This window comes from Python bivittatus, unplaced genomic scaffold (genome assembly GCF_059951505.1).
Source record: "Python bivittatus isolate LINGU-HERP-01145 unplaced genomic scaffold, Pbiv_v1 ctg000520_np1212, whole genome shotgun sequence".
Classification (NCBI taxonomy): Eukaryota; Metazoa; Chordata; class Lepidosauria; order Squamata; family Pythonidae; genus Python; species Python bivittatus.
This window is the reverse complement of record NW_028277080.1, coordinates 405,611-422,690: the sequence shown is the minus strand read 5'-3', so window position 1 is coordinate 422,690 and position 17,080 is coordinate 405,611.

Sequence of the window (17,080 nt, the reverse complement as noted above, 5' to 3'; positions counted from 1 at the left end):
ACAAGAAGCTTCCATTTTTCCAGTCCTTATTTTCCCTCATGTTTACACAGCTGCTGTTTAAAAAATCATTTGCATTTGACTTTGCAGTCTCCAATGCCATTACTCCAGTTTAGTATGGTACAAATTAAAGTGACCTTGAGAATTTGTACTGGTAAAATAGCAAATAGAGCATTCATGAATGTGAAGTGTATAAAATAATAAAAAATGGATTATAATTTGCCAGTATGAAACAGGATATTAACCTTTTTTTTTTTTTTTTAGTTTTAACATGGTTGCAACTATTGACTATACTTGATATAGAACTGAAGACATTTGAGCTATAACAACATACCTGTCAAGTAATTGGCATCAAATAATCCCAGCTACATGATACATCAAAAGCCAACATTTCCCCACCTGGTATCTTCTGGATGTGTTGGTGTGATAAATGGTGGCTGAGAATTCTAGGAACTGTAGCCTAACACACCTTAGCATCAAGTAGTGGAATCTGGTGTAACAATGCAAAATGTATAATGCTGGAAGCCGAGAATGTAAACTAAAAAAACATGCAGAAGAGTTCAAGAAGTGAGCCCCACCACAGACTGTCATGTGCCTAACATGCATTCAAACATGCACTGCATTATGAATAAATTAAAGTTTTAAAAGCTATTCATTAAATATTCCATTTTATAAATGCAGAGGATTGAGACAGACCCGTGATGTGACACGCTGTTTTAAAGGACAAAGAGAAGTACATAGGGAGAATGAACAAAAACAATGGAAGAAAATACATAGAAAAAGCAAGGACCACAGAAGGTACGAGAGATACAGACACATGAGACTTTCCCCCACTTGCATCCAACCAGGGTACAAATATGCCCCAGGGGCAAATTCTTTTTATTCTGTAACCTGTTTAATGCCTTTGCCACGTTTGCAGCTCAGGAGTGTGCTGAAATTGTTTTTAGCTGTACCAATATTAAAAGTACTGTTTCTCCCTTAAGATGACTCCAGCATTTGTGGGGTGAGGTAGAAGTGGGGCTGCATTCAAGATTGACAAGATGATGAATGGAGCATCATGATGCCAGCCCTGCCCCTTTTGAATATGCCTGTAGCTGGGCTTGCATCACAATACAGTATTGCATCCGGCAATTTGGACGCTGCCAAACAGCAACACAGCAGAATGAGGGGGCCAACTTTCCCATTGCCTTGTGATGAGAGCATGGAGTCGTTATTTGTTGTTTTGAAGAAAGGAAAGGAAGAAAAAATACATACATTTGATAAAGAAATCCTAAGTGAAAGTACTGCCCCTTTGTGATTGTGGTGTGTTTTTGTTTTATTTAACTTTAGCCAACCCTGGTTAAGATGAAATGGAATGTAGGAATGGGACACAGGAAGGGGCTCTGAGATAACGGATGGAGTCCCGCAGCCAGATCCACCCCATTCCTGCTGCAGCATCATGATTGGTGGATTTTTTTCCCCTCCAGCTGGTGACCTGGTGAAAAAGGAGGACAGCAAAGCCAGAGGAATCAACCAATCACGTTGCTTATCCTGGTCTGTGTGCGCAAAATCCGGACAGTACCATTTGGCAGTGAGTCAGAACAGCTGCAGGAGAGCAGGCTGGGATCAGCAATGGCTGCTGCAGATTTCATACTGGGAAGTTTTCTGCTGATTAAAGGATGAGTGGAGAGCATTTTAACTCATCAGTGGGAAAAGACCCATACAGAGGAATGGTGCAAAGGCTGAGAGTGAATACAAACCACTATTTACCAAGGTATAACACAGTGTTTGTGCAACTCCATTTTAAACTGATTGCTTTGTTCTGCCAAGTGGTAAGGAGAAATTTATTCCTCCTTTGGTGCCTGCCCAGATTTCTGATCAGATGCAGAAATGTGGTAAGACAGGTAGAACAAAAACAAATTACTGTATATGCGGGCTAACATATATTACTAACTGTAAAACTTATTGTTATGGCTACTATTTTTGTTGTTGCCAGGCATTCTTTGCAACTCATTGCCCAAAAACAAAACTACAAACTGAAAACAATATCTTTAAAAACCCAGTCAAGCATTAATCCATCATATAAATATAATGAACTCTGAGCGAAGTGGAAAACTCACATTACACTGAATTAGAAAGAGATTCACGATCAGCCAAAGTAAACAAGAGAAGCAAAACATGAAATTCACAAAAGAATGGCACAATTCTCACACAAATCTGGGGCTGGGAGGTCAACAACAAGTGACCTTGCTGCCATTTACAATTCCATTAACCATTTTGTGTTTGGGTACCAAAGGGCTGCCAAGGGAAATTAACTATGACTCCCCTTCATGTCAAGTAACAAAAGAAAAAAAATTGGTTGGCTGAACTAACTTCTTATTGCCAGTAAGATAAGCTGATACCTAATGCTTTTATTCTGGGTTATTCAAAACACTCCCCTCATGAAAACAGTATCCTAGGACTCTATTGACTCTTTTGATACTTCCCACTTATTCTCAATTATTACAGAGAGTGCTTCCGAAACAGGTCTGACAGAAACCTTCCATAGCAAGAATTCAAGAATATGCCAAAAACCCACAGCAAAATATCAACACCCCTGGAAAGGTGCCAGGAAGCCTGTATTGGAACAAAGACTACTGCCCCAAATGACCACAGCTAAGCATCTGAGCTACCCTCCCCACCACAATTAGAAGGAATTTGTGACATTTCAGGATGAAGTAAACAACCACTTCAGCAATGTGGATCCCCAAAACTTGGCTTTCCCTTCAGGAGGGGCCCTATGCATCTCCAAAGCTCTTTACTAAGTCATTGATCTAACAATTTGCCTTTGTTTCTATGCCAGCTGCCCATCTTTTATAAGCCTTTATGTCACACAATATCCATCATGTCTATAAGCTCAGCTGCCATTAACTTCTGTATGTCCTGAAGGCTCATGGGTCCTTGTCAGACCTGTTTAGTATTTTTAATTTTTTTTTCTTTTGGGGTTGGCCCGTTTTACTTTCTTTTTCTTAATAATAATTTTATTAAACATTACAATTAAAAAGATAAAAACTAATACAAACTAAAAAAAGAAAAGAATAAAAAGAAAAATAGAAAATGCAGAAAATGCAGAAAAGAAGAAGAAAAATAGAAAGGAGAGAAAAATAAGAATATAGTAAAGAAAAAGAAAAGAAATATATAAAGAAACAACTTCCTCCTTCATCACAACAAGTATAAACAATTTTAGTAAATTATCATCTTCTTTTAAATTACAACAAATGATCTCTTCTTTCCATATCTCATCTTAACTATAAACCAATCTTTAAAGCCTCGTTGTTCAGTCCTGGTCAGCAAAGTCCATTAAGGGTTACCAGAGATAACAGTGTATCTAGATATATATAATAATGTCCTAGAATTTTATTTCTTTTCACTTTGTCCCTTCTCACAAAATTCTTCAAAACTTTAAGTCTATTTTGTAAATCCAATATAGGAAAGTTATCCAGGTCACTCTCTTGGTTTGTTATTTGTATATCCCTTTTAATTATTAAGATATCAGCCGGTTTCATTTGTATATCCAGTGTAGCATCTTTTTCCATAACATTCTTATAGCCTATCATTTTTAAATCCACTTTCAAATCAGTCTCAGTCTTGTCCAGTAAAACTTGTTCCTCTTTCATAGCAACTTTTAAACACAGTCTGTCTATAATGGCAGACACTTTAAAGTTAACTTCTGGGTCCATTGTTCACAAATATCCTTCAGTATGTCAAATGTTAAAATATTTTCCTCTATTCTGTATTAGTGAGTCAAATTTAAGTGTTCTCCTTTAATTGTAATCTTTAGTTCCTTCTGATTCCCTCTAGTGTCCAACCTTCAAAGTCCCATCCTATCATGTTTTTTTTTCTTTTTCTTTTTAAGAATTCAAAACAACAGCATTTTCCCATGGGAAGGATTCTTATAATTAATTTCAAAATCCTTATTTCAAATCCTGGACCCTTAGTTTGTTTGAAATTTTCCAAAATCAATGTTCCAATCACTCTTTTGCTGTTTATTCCAAAAAAAGAATTTTTTAAGTCCTTAAACTTGTATTTAAAACTTCTTTCACTAAGGATTGAAGGAAATTCATCCAGTATTACAAAATTTATAGCTCCAAAGGTTCCTAATAGCTAAAAAGCAGTTAAGAAGCAATTTCCAAAAGTGGTTAAGAAATTAGACTCAGCAAACCTTATGTCCATATAGGCTGCATTACGGCTGTGGGCTTGCTTGAACTCCCTTGACTCACTCAACTCATGAACCAACCACAAAAACCTCTGTTCCTGCAGTCTACTCATGAGGAACAGCTGTCTGGAGTACAAGTGGGCAATCTCACAGTCTCTCCTTTTTCCAGAGAGACTTCGCTGGCTAGAACGTGCCATCTGGCCGCCGATCTCCACCGCAATTCCATTCCTGCTGTTTCACTTTCAAATTGGCATTCAGCCATTCTTTATCTTTTTAAAAGCATTTCCCCTTTTCTCTTTCTGTTTTTTTTTTTATAATTCCTCAACCAAATTTTTGTTTTCTTTCACATCCTTCACACAAGGAACTACAACAAAAAAATCATGTAAATATTGAAGACATATAATCCTATCTGTGACCTATACACGGTATATAGTACAAATATTTATCTAGAGCTCTTTTGTGGGGTCTGTGATTATGTGAATTCCCTGTAACAGTCAGTCTGTAACCCCAACCAAAGCCCACTGGATCACGTCCCATCTGACCATGAAATACCACACAGAAAGAAAACCATATGCTAGATTCCTGTATATCTTCTGGTCTTTGGGAGTTTCACATTTAAAGTGTTTTTAAAGATTTTAGCATATGGATGGGATAAGTACATATTTAGAAAGCATTGTGTCATCACTCAGTATATTAATCAGTGGGAGTTAAGACTGGTGTCACATCTTTGTGGAGTGTGCTATTGCTGGCAAACTGGGATCTTCCTTTACAACCCACTAAGGAACTTAGGTACTTCCTTGGAAGTCATATTTGACACAGATGTGTGTTGTTTTAAAATTTAGTACATGAAAGGAAAGCTGAGTTCTGAAGTTATCTGCTGATATGATGAGTCCTAAGAATGAAGCTGAGGTTCTTCCATGCTGGTGGAGTTGGGAACAATGTCTGAGGTTTTCAGTTGGTTAATTAGGCTTGCAAACACATGCCCTCCTATAAAAATAAAAGTATAAGCACACTGAGGAATGATCCTCTATGGTTTAGCTACTCACTTTTACCCTCAAGGCAGGCTCCCATTTTTATAACTCCTCAGGAATTAGTTAAGCATGGTTACAAATCTTGAGGGATTATGAGCCTTGGAGTTGACATTTACATGGCTCATTTAGGCAATTCCTGCTCAGAAATTATTATATAAATACTCTGCTGCTGGTATTAATGTCACACAGCCCGTCCCCCCCATCCCCCATTTTCTTTTTCCTATCATTAGCATTTAATGACTAGCTATATTTTATAATGTTAGGTTATAGGCATAAAGGCATCCAGAAGCTGGAATAGTATCGTTCTGTCATACTAAGCCTCTGAAATACTTGCTATTTGGCTTTTCATCTACTATCTTAAAAACTGGCTCAGTTATTCTCTACTAAGAGAGAACTCTCATATTATTTCATTGTATTTTAATAGCAGAGTGGTTTACTATCACTGATTCTCATTTGGCAGTTGGTTCCTTGATTGCCCCTTTGTGTTGCACTTAAAGTGATCCAGTCCTCATCCTTAAAGAACAACTTGAATAGGATAGCACTGACATTAACTATAGTACAGGTAGTCCTTGCTTAATGACCGTTTAACGATGGTTCAATATTACAATGCTTCTGAAAGGGTGCTTTAGAGCCCATAAAGCACTTCTGGCCGTCATAAAACGTCATGCCACCCCTGCACCCTGCAGTCATGTGGGTTCATTTTGGGTGCCCAACAATCATGTGATCACCATTTGCAATCTTCTCTACTGGCTTCCCCATTTGGTGGTGGGCAGTTTCAGCGCTCAGATTTTCAGGATTTGAGGTCTCTGCCTTTGCACCGCTGCAAGGTTCCCCCCCTTTCAGTGGCACAAAGGCGCAGACTTCAAATTTTCAGGTGCTCTATTCACCGCTGAGAGAGGGGAGGAGAAAGAGGACAGAGTGAAAGAACTGTTTGCTGAAGGATTTCAGCTCCATGCTGAGATGAAATCCTTCAGCAGATAGCTCTTCACTCCATCCGCTTAACGACCTGGGAGATCTCTTAACAACCAGAACTGGGAGTGCCTGGATTGCAGTCGCTGAACAAAGCAGTGACAGCATCTTGCTTAATGACCACTTCACTCAGTGACCAAATTTCTGGTCCCAATTGTGGTCATTAGGCAAAGACTACCTGTAGTCCTAAGTGGTCATTTTCAAAAGCATTGGCTGGGTTAGCAAAAAAGTAAACCCTAGATTATAGGAATTGAAAAGCAGACAACCAGATTGGAGCAATAATTGTTGAGCAAGACATTTATTTCTTATATTAGTATAAAAGGGTCTCATGTTCAGTATCAAGTATTAAAATCCACTTTTTAAATTCTGAGATTGTTATAGCATATTTATTTATTTTATTTATTTATTTATATTTATAAATCAAATTTATATCACCGCCCAACTCCCCCACAAGGAGGGCGGTTCACAACCAAACCGTTTAAGACCAATAAAAACATAAATAATACAGTATAAAATACAATTATTAAATATAATAAAATCCAAGCGATGGTGGTATTATTTCAGCCTGTGACCAGATAATATTGGTCAAAGGTAAGACCAGGGAACCAGCCATCCCCAAAACTGATATTCCTTTTGTTCTTCACTGTACAAATTGCTTTACAGTTCATTACTACCATACAAGAAATAAACATATCCAGAGGGTTTTTGTTTTTTAATTTTAGGAAATTATCTTTAAAAAGATGGACAGGATTAATGAGAGCCAGCATTGTATAATGATTAAGGTGTTGAGCTAGGAATGACAAGGCCCAGGTTCTAGTTCTCCCTTAGGTGCAGAAGTCAGCCAGGTGACCTTGAGCCAGTCATTCCTTCTTAGCCCAAATCAGTGTCAAGCAATCTGAAAAAAATTCCTTGTCACTTCATGCGTGGTTAGCTTCACTGTAAGAACAAGGCCAGCACCGTGCAAAGACATGTGCACCCTGCAGCCATGTAGGACAGATGTTAAGAAAAACAAAAAACATGATAGAAAAGATTAAAATGAGTCATAATTCTCAAATTGCCAGTCACAAAAACATCAGAGAAGAAAAAGTACGGACTTTTAACGAATGACATTGATAAGAACTAATAAAGAAGAAAAGCTAGTATTTTCCTCAGAAAATAAGTGGATAATAAGCCTGCAAACTGTGGTGGTCACGTGCCAGGGAACTGTAGGTTTGAAGAATATAATGCTGTTCATGTAAACCCAAACTTTACTGTCAGTCCTACTGCAGTTGCGGGTTTGTACCTGAATCCTCTACATCCACGCAGAAAGTTCTAGCCGTTTTGCCATGTGCGTGGAATTCTATCCCCCATGACTGATTGATCCTGAGATACTCACTGTAGTGAAGCATCAGTAGCACATTTGGCTTGTGGTGCTGCAAAGAATGTTTCCTTCTGCTTTGGTTGGCGTGCTGCTAAAAGAGAGCAATGTGAAGATCTCAAGCCCTTGGAATGAAAGGCTGTGATTGACACTGGTATTTGGTTCTTTTAGAGGGACTGGGTCTCCGTTTTGACCCAGCTGGGGAGGTTTATGTTGGAAGGGGTTTGTTTTTGCTGCACAGAGAGGATTAGTTCTGGCTCTGTGATATTTGGCAGAAGTGGAAGAGTTTGTTGCACTGAACTCATAGCTCTCAGCTGCTGCATACCTGCCAGGATGATCGGAAAAGCAAATCAGCAGCCTTGAGGGGGTTGTTTAAAAATGGAATAGCCAGCTAAAAACCAACAAGGTTATCCTGTTAAAGAGTGAGACTTGGACTTAAGAGTCCAACTTAAGCTTTGAAGAGACTTAAGCTTTGAACTAGTCCAATCTGATTCAAATCAGTTATCATGAAGAAGGTTATCTCAGCCATGATTCTCTCTCAGTTCAGTCCAAGCATAGGTTTGTTCTGAAGATAAACCTAAATTCTGTACCTTGGGTTCCTTGAAATTGGCCATTTCCCCCAACATGCTTCTGTACAACTGGCTCGAAATTCTGGGACATGGAGTTGATAGGTGCCACACTGAGGGAAGCTGAAATAAAGTATTTGTAAAAACTAATAAAAATCACCCTCAGCTGGCTATAAGCAATTCAGGGATGATTTTATTGGCCTACCTTTCATAGCTCTTGTAAGGATGTTTTAAGAAAAGCCTGACCCAATTCCCAGTGCCAACCACCCACCCACGAAAACATACAGTAATAACAGTGCTAATCAAAATCAGCTAAAAAGATATACAATTATATATATATAATATATATATTTCTCCTATTTCATTCTGCAGGAAAGAATCATGTTCTTGAATGCTCCACCATAAAAACCCTATTTCTATAGATGGTTTTAAATAATTTACTTATTTATTTGAAATTATAAGCCGCCCAACTCCAATGGACTCTGTCCAGTTTGAAAGAATATTGGACAAATCCACAGGGAATTGGGCTATGCTAGTCTTAATGGCTCTTTCATCAACAGACAGTATATTTTTAACTTCAGCTTTTAGGGAATAACAGTTAAAGAAGATAATCATTTGTCCGGGATATTTTCATTTGGATTCTTGCACCAAGTAGAGAGTTGGATGCGATGACCTAAATGGCCTTCCATTTCTAGGATTCTAGGCTGTTCAGTCTCCAGCCCAGGCTTCTGAACTTCCCCAATGCCTCCAACTGGCCATCTTGGGACACAGAATACTAGAATAGGTGGCCATTGATATGATCCAGCAGCATTCTTCTTACATTTTATGTTGTTATAGAAATGTAACATTTCAAGGAAGAGGACTAGACTAACCCTTTTCTCTGATTTGCTACACTGGAATATGAAATATCTGGCTAATGTTGTATTGTCCGTGCAAAGCTTTACTACTTCATTCTGCTGATTGTATACGCTGTAATTGGGAGTTATTGCTCTATGACATTTGTCCAAACATCTGTATTTGCAGCAGGACTTATAAAGAGTTCTGATGGCCTTTGAAGGAATTTCAATTTCCTCCTTTCAGAACATTTCTTCTTGTTACCATAGAAGGTAGTAAAGAGATGAATTAAGAAAAGTTTCTCTTATGCACAGTGCCTCTGAGGCAAAGTCTCAGTTTATCAAATTTATCAAATTTGAAAAGTTTATCAAAGTTTTCATGGACCCATAAAGTTTTTCCATAGCTTTCACAGTTGCAGTGGGGAGTGAAAAAGCATTAAAAAGAATATTATGTTATATAAAGAATAGACTAGTAGCAGCCATTTCTCCTACTTTACAGAGTGCAAGACTCTTTTTCAAGATCTGACAAAAGATAGAGGTGTAAAAGGAATCTATCCTGGATTTATTTAAAATGTCACAATCTGCCAGTGCGGGCTCTATTGTGGCACAGATGACAGCACTGAAAGGAGGCTGATGTCATCATCATGCTTGGCTAAAAATAGTTGAAATCAATCAGTCCACCCTTGGGAAAGTTGTGCAAATATTAGGGTATATTTAGAAAAATGAAAGTCCAACATATTTGGACGACACCAGTTCATAGAATCTGTTCTAGCACTGCATCAGTCACGTGCTTCAACAGCACCACCTTGCCGTCCTGCTAAGGTTGCTTCTTGCCAGCAAGCTTTAAAGCAGTATTTTTGAAACTTGGCAACTAAGATGTGTGGACTTCAACTCCCAGGATTCCCTAGCCAGCATGCTTTAAATCAAATGAAGACTTGCAGGGGAAAAGCAAAAGTATTGCCCCACCCTACTCACCCCCAGTCCTTACCCAACACTCCTTCAAAGTAGGCACTAGTCATCTGGTTGTGGTAGTAGAAGGCAAAGCTTACAAGCCTCTTTCAGCCTTTAAGTCAGGGTAGGGAAGGCATGGTCTATGCAGTGAAGACAATCAACGTAACCTCTGCCAAACCTTTCTTTGTTCTCTGGAATCAGTTTAAAGTCTGCTGCCCAAATTTGGAAGCACAATTTGCTGACAAATATCAGTTGCCATTTGGCAGCTGAACTGCTTGTTTTTGCCCTTAATTTATTACATGTCACTCTGGATTTTTAATTTTTTGTTTTTATTGTTTCTGGCTGCTGGCCCCACTCTGTCTTGTATCATGGCCTCATGTACAGCAGTTCCTAGCCAGAAAACATGCCAAAAGCAGCTCATGGCCATTGGTGGTTTACCCACCTCAGCTCTGCATAGTTCGATGGTGATTTATAAAATAAAGTTAAAGCAAGAATTGCCTTTGGAGTGGGAGGTAAAATCTGGAGATAAAAATAGCTGAGGACACTGCTGCTGAGCTTTAAACTCTCATGTGAAAAGCTCATCAAACATCAGAGAAGTTTCAGCACTTACTGGAATAGAGACTGAGAAGCCCTACAATTTAAGCATGAAGTCAGTGAGAAGCAACTGTGTGGCTTGGAAAATATCTCTTTGTAAATGGATAAGGAAACATTGCACAACGTACCTGTTCTTTTATTAATCTTAAACATGAATTTCGATAACTGTTGTGTGTATTCAATCTTACTTAGTATTACTTAGTACTGGATATGTTTGCCGCCTTGAGTTATATATAAAAAAAGCAGGATAAAAATTGAATAATAGTAATAGTAATAGTAATAATAATAATAATAATAATAATAATAATAATAATAATAATAATGACGATGCATTGGCCTTGACAAAATCACCATCACTCAATTGCAAAAGGCACCTTTACTTGGAACAGCTTATATCCTGCAACAACACCTTTAACACCATCAAGCAACAACATCTGCCTATCCCAGGTCCTTGGGAAGAACTCAATAGGTGGATAAAAATGCCAAATCCAGTCTAAACATCTGGCTGACTGTGCAACCAATCACAAGGCTTATACTCAGATGCCTTAAGTATTGGTTGTAGTTTGTTGTGAATGATTGCTGAAGATAGCAATAATGAACAATAGCATACAATAGTAATAACAATATTCAAAAGTTTGTTACCTCCAATGTGTTGGAAAAATGCAATCATACGAAGTCAATGAATATTGTCATTGGACAAGCATCTCTGGAAAATACTCTAGATCTGGACTTCAAGCATGTAATTGTTGCAGAAATCTTTTTCCATGGTTCCAAGATTATAGATCTATTCATTATTCATTATTGCTATCTTCAGCAATCATTCACAACAAACTACAACCAATATTTAAGGCATCTGAGTATAAGCATATGATTGGTTGCACAGTCTTTTTTATTGTCTTTTTTGCTTAGACAATAAGCAATTAGTAGCCACTTGGGAATACCTCCAAATGATTCTCCACATGCAGAAGCACAAATGATATGTCGGATTGTGTGAATGACTTACCTATGAATGGCACCCAGGATTCCTTTAGGACACTGCAAGGAGTTGCAGAGGACAACTATCAGAATACAGGTGACTAATCCTTGAGAAATGCTACTATCCCAAGCATTTAGGCTCTTTCTCACTTGGGCCCATTGTAAGCACTACAATAGTCCACATCTGATACATACAAGGGTGAAAGATCAGTACTTGTTCAGTTCAAGATAATGGTAGCCTGTCAGATGCTGTTGTCAAGCACACACATCATAATAGTGTTTTCAGTAAGCCTTCTAGATTTTAGTGCTCTTTCTGACTTTATCAGTCTTTCTAGTCCCAGATGCTACATCAGTTCTAGACATTGTAGAAAGAAAAATGATCCTGGCCAGAAGAATACCATGGCTGTTTTGTGGAAGTCAGCTCAACTCCCAAGATTTATCTGGAGAAAAACGCTGAGAAAACTGCCAGGATGAGCTGCTAGCTTATCATCAAAATAAGTTCCTCAGAAATACTAAAGGCACCTCCAGGGCTTCTCAGCCCTAGAACTACCTTGTACAAACCGGGTGAAAACATCCCCTCCTGAAATATCTTTGTTATGCTTGAGACCCTGGTGATTGTTGTTTTGTTGTACAGTCATTCAGTCACTTTCAACTCTTTGTGACCCAATGGACATCAGTTCTCCAGGACTGTTGTTTGGTAACTGCTTCTTTGAGTTCATGTAAACTCAAGTTTATGCTATTAGTGTTTAGCTATTTTGACTTCTGACAGTCACTTTTCTATTGCCTCCTTCCATTTTGCCAAATATCACGATCGTCTCCTATGCCTTTTGTCTGCCGATTACAGTCAGGTCCAGAAATATTGGGAGATCAACACAATTCTAACATCTTTGGCTCTATACACCACCAGAATGGATTTGGAATGAAACAAACACAATGTGCCTTAACTGCAGACTGTCAGCTTTAATGTGAGGGTATGTACATCCAACTCAGGTGAACGGTGTAGGAAGTACAACAGTTTGCATATGTGCCTCCCACTTGGTAAGGGACCAAAAGTAATGGGACAATTGGCTTCTCAGCTGTTCCATGGCCAGGTGTGTGATATCCCCTCAGTACCCCAATTACAATGTGCAGATAAAAGGCCCAGAGTTCATTTCAAGTGTGCTATTTGCATGTGGAATCTGTTGCTGTCAACTCTCAAGATGAGATCCAAAGAGCTGTCACTATCAGTGAAGCAAGCCATCATTAGGCTGAAGAAACAAAACAAACCCATCAGAGAGATAGCAAGAACATTAGGCGTGGCCAAAACAACTGTTTGGAACATTCTCAAAAAGAAGGAACGCACCGGTGAGCTCAGCAACACCAAAAGACCTGGGAGACAACGGAAAACAACTGTGGTGGATGACCGAAGAATCCTTTCCCTGGTGAAGAAAACACCCTTCACAACAGTTGGCCAGATCAAGAACACTCTCCAGGAGGTAGGTGTATGTGTGTCAAAGTCAACAATCAAAAGAAGACTTCACCAGAGTGAATACAGAGGGTTCACCACAAGATGTAAACCATTGGTGAGCCTCAAAAACAGGAAGGCCAGATTAGAGTTTGCCAAACGACATCTAAAAAGCCTTCACAGTTCTGGAACAACATCCTATGGACAGATGAGACCAAGATCAACTTGTACCAGAGTGATGGGAAGAGAAGAGTATGGAGAAGGAAAGGAACTGCTCATGATCCTAAGCATACCACCTCCTCAGTGAAGCATGGTGGTGGTAGTGTCATGGCGTGGGCATGTATGGCTGCCAATGGAACTGGTTCTGTTGTATTTATTGATGATGTGACTGCTGACAAAAGCAGCAGGATGACTTCTGCAGTGTTTCGGGCAATATTATCTGCTCACATTCAGCCAAATGCTGCAGAACTCATTGGACGGCGCTTCACAGTACAGATGGACAATGACCCAAAGCATACTGCAAAAGCAACCAAAGAGTTCTTGAAGGGACAGAAGTGGAATGTTATGCAATGGCCAAGTCAATCACCTGACCTGAATCCCATTGAGCATGCATTTCACTTGCTGAAGACAAAACTGAAGGGAAAATGCCCCAGGAACAAGCAGGAACTGAAGACAGTTGCAGTAGAGGCCTGGCAGAGCATCACCAGGGATGAAACCCAGCATATGGTGATGTCTATGCGTTCCAGGCTTCAGGCTGTGATTGACTGCAACAGATTTGCAACCAAGTATTAAAAAGGGAAAGTTTGATTTATGATTATTATTCTGTCCCATTACTTTTGGTCCCTTAACAAGTGGGAGGCACATATGCAAACTGTTGTAATTCCTACACCGTTCACCTGAGTTGGATGTACATACCCTCAAATTAAAGCTGACAGTCTGCAGTTAAAGCACATTGTGTTTGTTTCATTCCAAATCCATTGTGGTGGTGTATAGAGCCAAAGATGTTAGAATTGTGTCGATGTCCCAATATTTCTGGACCTGACAGTATATGCCCAAAATATTTAAACTTTAGCTTCATTATTAGTACTTCCAGGGAACTGTCTGGTTTTACTTCATCTAATTTGTTTTACTTCCCATCCAAGATGCTGTTAACAGTATTATCCAGCACCACAGTTCAAAGGCATCCTATTTTTGGGTGGGTTCAGGTTTCAGTTTCCACAGCCATATATTATGGCTGGGAGGATTGTGGTCTTGACTATCTGTACCTTTATTGGCAGTGTGATATCTCTTACCTTTAATATTTTTTCTAGATTTGTCTTTCTCCCAAGAGCAGACGTCTCTTTATTTCATGACTACAGTCACCATCCCTGTGGATTTTTTAGCTCAGGGAGATAAAATCTGTTACTACTGTCACTGCTTCTTCACCTATTTGTATTAGGTCGGCACCAGCACTTAATATGATCTTGGGGTGGGGGTGTTAATATTGAGCAGCAGATTGACTTTTGCATTCTTTTCTTTCATCTTGAATGATGTAGGAGAGCTGTGTTAAACTAAATGGTAACACATTGTGGCCTTCTTGCTGTTACAGTTATGGTATTGATTTTCTGTTTTAATTGTTTAAATTCAAACAGGACTGTTTAATTGTTTAATTAACACTGTTAACTGTAAGCCTCTCAGAGTCTTTGGAAATGGAGTGGCATATAAGTCAAGATACGTAAATAACATCAGGTTGCCTCAGCATTTGTGCCACTTCTGAGCTCCGTTCATTGAATTTTTAAAATATAGCAAAAGGATTGATGAGACGAGGCCTTTTCTATTGTGGCACCCCACATCTGAAGCAACTTCCAGATGAAGATATCTTGATTTTATGAATGCTCACTTTTCAATGAACTGGAATGACAATCTAATTTTAGTGGATTTTCCTCAGATACTGATCTAAAGAAGGCTTTGACTATACATGCAATCTAATACATCTCAAGGGCAGCAGATTGGAGGAGGCAATTGAACAGCTTTAGGTGAATAATCAGGTTTTGTGCTGAGCACACACAACACACACACATATATCTTGGGCTTAGTTCACTGGCTTCACTCATATAGTAACAATAGGCTCTGTTTTCAGAGACCGGAGTGTTTACTGCAGTGTTGTCCAAACTTGGCCACTTTAAGATGAGTGGACTTCAACTCCCAGAATTCCCCAGCCAGCATGGCTGGCTGGGGAATTCTGGGAGTTGAAGTCCACTCATCTTAAAGTGGCCAAGTTTGGACAACACTAGTTTACTGGATGAAGCACTGGATGTTCCATCTCAGAAGTTGATAATCCAAGCAAAATGGGGAAGGGGCTGCTCGTGGGAAATGTCCTGATTTTGCAAAATCGGGTCTCTCTCTCTCACACACACACAGGCCTATAAGGGTCAAAAAGCAAGCAATTATAATTATTTATACTGCTTTCACATAAAACTGGTAATTATACAGGAACAGCTTAGGAACAGCACTTACTGTATCTTCCCAGAAACCACAATTCACTTATGCAATGCTTCCTATCACCATTAAATGAGCCTCTCAAATATTTCTGAGGGAGGAGACTTGTTCTAGTTGTCCAGAATTACTCCTCAATAAGAGTCATGGGACTGGAATTTCGCTAGAAGACTGAACCCCACGTTACTTAGGAAGGCATGATGGCACATGCCCTCATCTAAATCTGCCTGCATAGGAAACATGGCAGGAGCCGCTGTTTTACAGTGACAGCAAACGTCCCACAAAACTCCTGCCAAATAGGAAAGCGATTCTTGAAGGTTTTGGCACTATAAGCACCGAGGAAACAGTCGCATGTATTAAAGCTCTTGATTGGTTCAATTTCTGTGGTGCAGTGCTTTATAATAGTCCAGTCTGAAACACTTAAAAACAAAACTCAGTATGAAAGATCCCTTTAGACAATAGCAAGCTAAGTACTGCAGAAGTCAACAATTTTAGCATCATTTTTGGAAGAAGCAAAGAAAAAGAAGAGAAAGATAGGTGCATTTACCCCTAAAGCCTGGAAAGTAGCAACTTTTAGTTTTTTGTTTGTGGTACAAAGGAGAAACGACCTGAATCTAGGCCTAAACCCAGGTAGCATTAAACGTTAGCACATGGAAATTAGAGTGGAAAAATCTGCTTTGCTGTGACTCAGTGCTTGGGAGCAAAATGGGATAAAGTAAAATGGTAAGTCCAGTCCAGTCTGCTAAATCAGTCTCTGAAATCTTTCAGCCCCAAGGGGCAGATCTCAAGCTAGAAAAAGTTTGGGAGGCTGGGAAAAGAGATTTTAGCATTTCCCTGATATAAACTGCATTCTTTGCCTCTTTCTGCTAAAATAACATGAATCCCTTTGGCTGTCAGTAAATGAATCAAGAGTAGCACTGCAGCTGGCTTATGATCAATTGCAAAGTTTAACTTGGCTGAAGGGTTTGCTTCATAGCTGCAAAATAGAGATATATGTCCTTTCACATTGTTTCAGCAGAATGAACATTTTAATTTTTAAACAGCGGGCAACAACAATATAGTGCAATGGAAGAAATTTGCTTCATTAAAACTGCTACTCTGCATGGTAAACTCATCCATATTGGCATCTTAGCCACTCTTGAGAGCCACTGGTTAGCTAGGGATCTCCTGGGGTTTGCAGCATCCCCTGGCTTTCTGCTTTCATTGCAAGAGAGGTGATCATTCTGCTGATCCCTCTTTACACTCAGAACCATGGATGTCACACAAGATTTCCCAGAACCTGCAATTTTTGGTACCTGTCCCCCACCTCACATGGCAGACTACCACCCATAAGAGCAGATATTCATTAGCGGGGGGGGGGGGGGCAGTGCCCCATTCATCTGCAGGAAGCGTTTTTGCTTCTCTGGTAAGCACAATCCAAGCCTTTGTGATGATGCTGGATCAGGAGTAGCATCTGTGCAATTCCACTTCCACTAGATACGTCATTTTAGAATTCAAAAATAGTGAGAGCATTGCCTTAAATGGCCCTCAGAGATCCAAGGGTGCTCTGTGAGCGGCTGGGAACAGAATTAAAAACATACCTATTTATCATATAGAAAATACTGCTTCTCCTCTTTATCAAAAGCTGCACAGGGCCCTATCCCTGATTGTATTGGGCTGCCTGCAAATACAGCATCAGTGACCGCCTGACCTATTGTGATATCCGCCTCAGTGC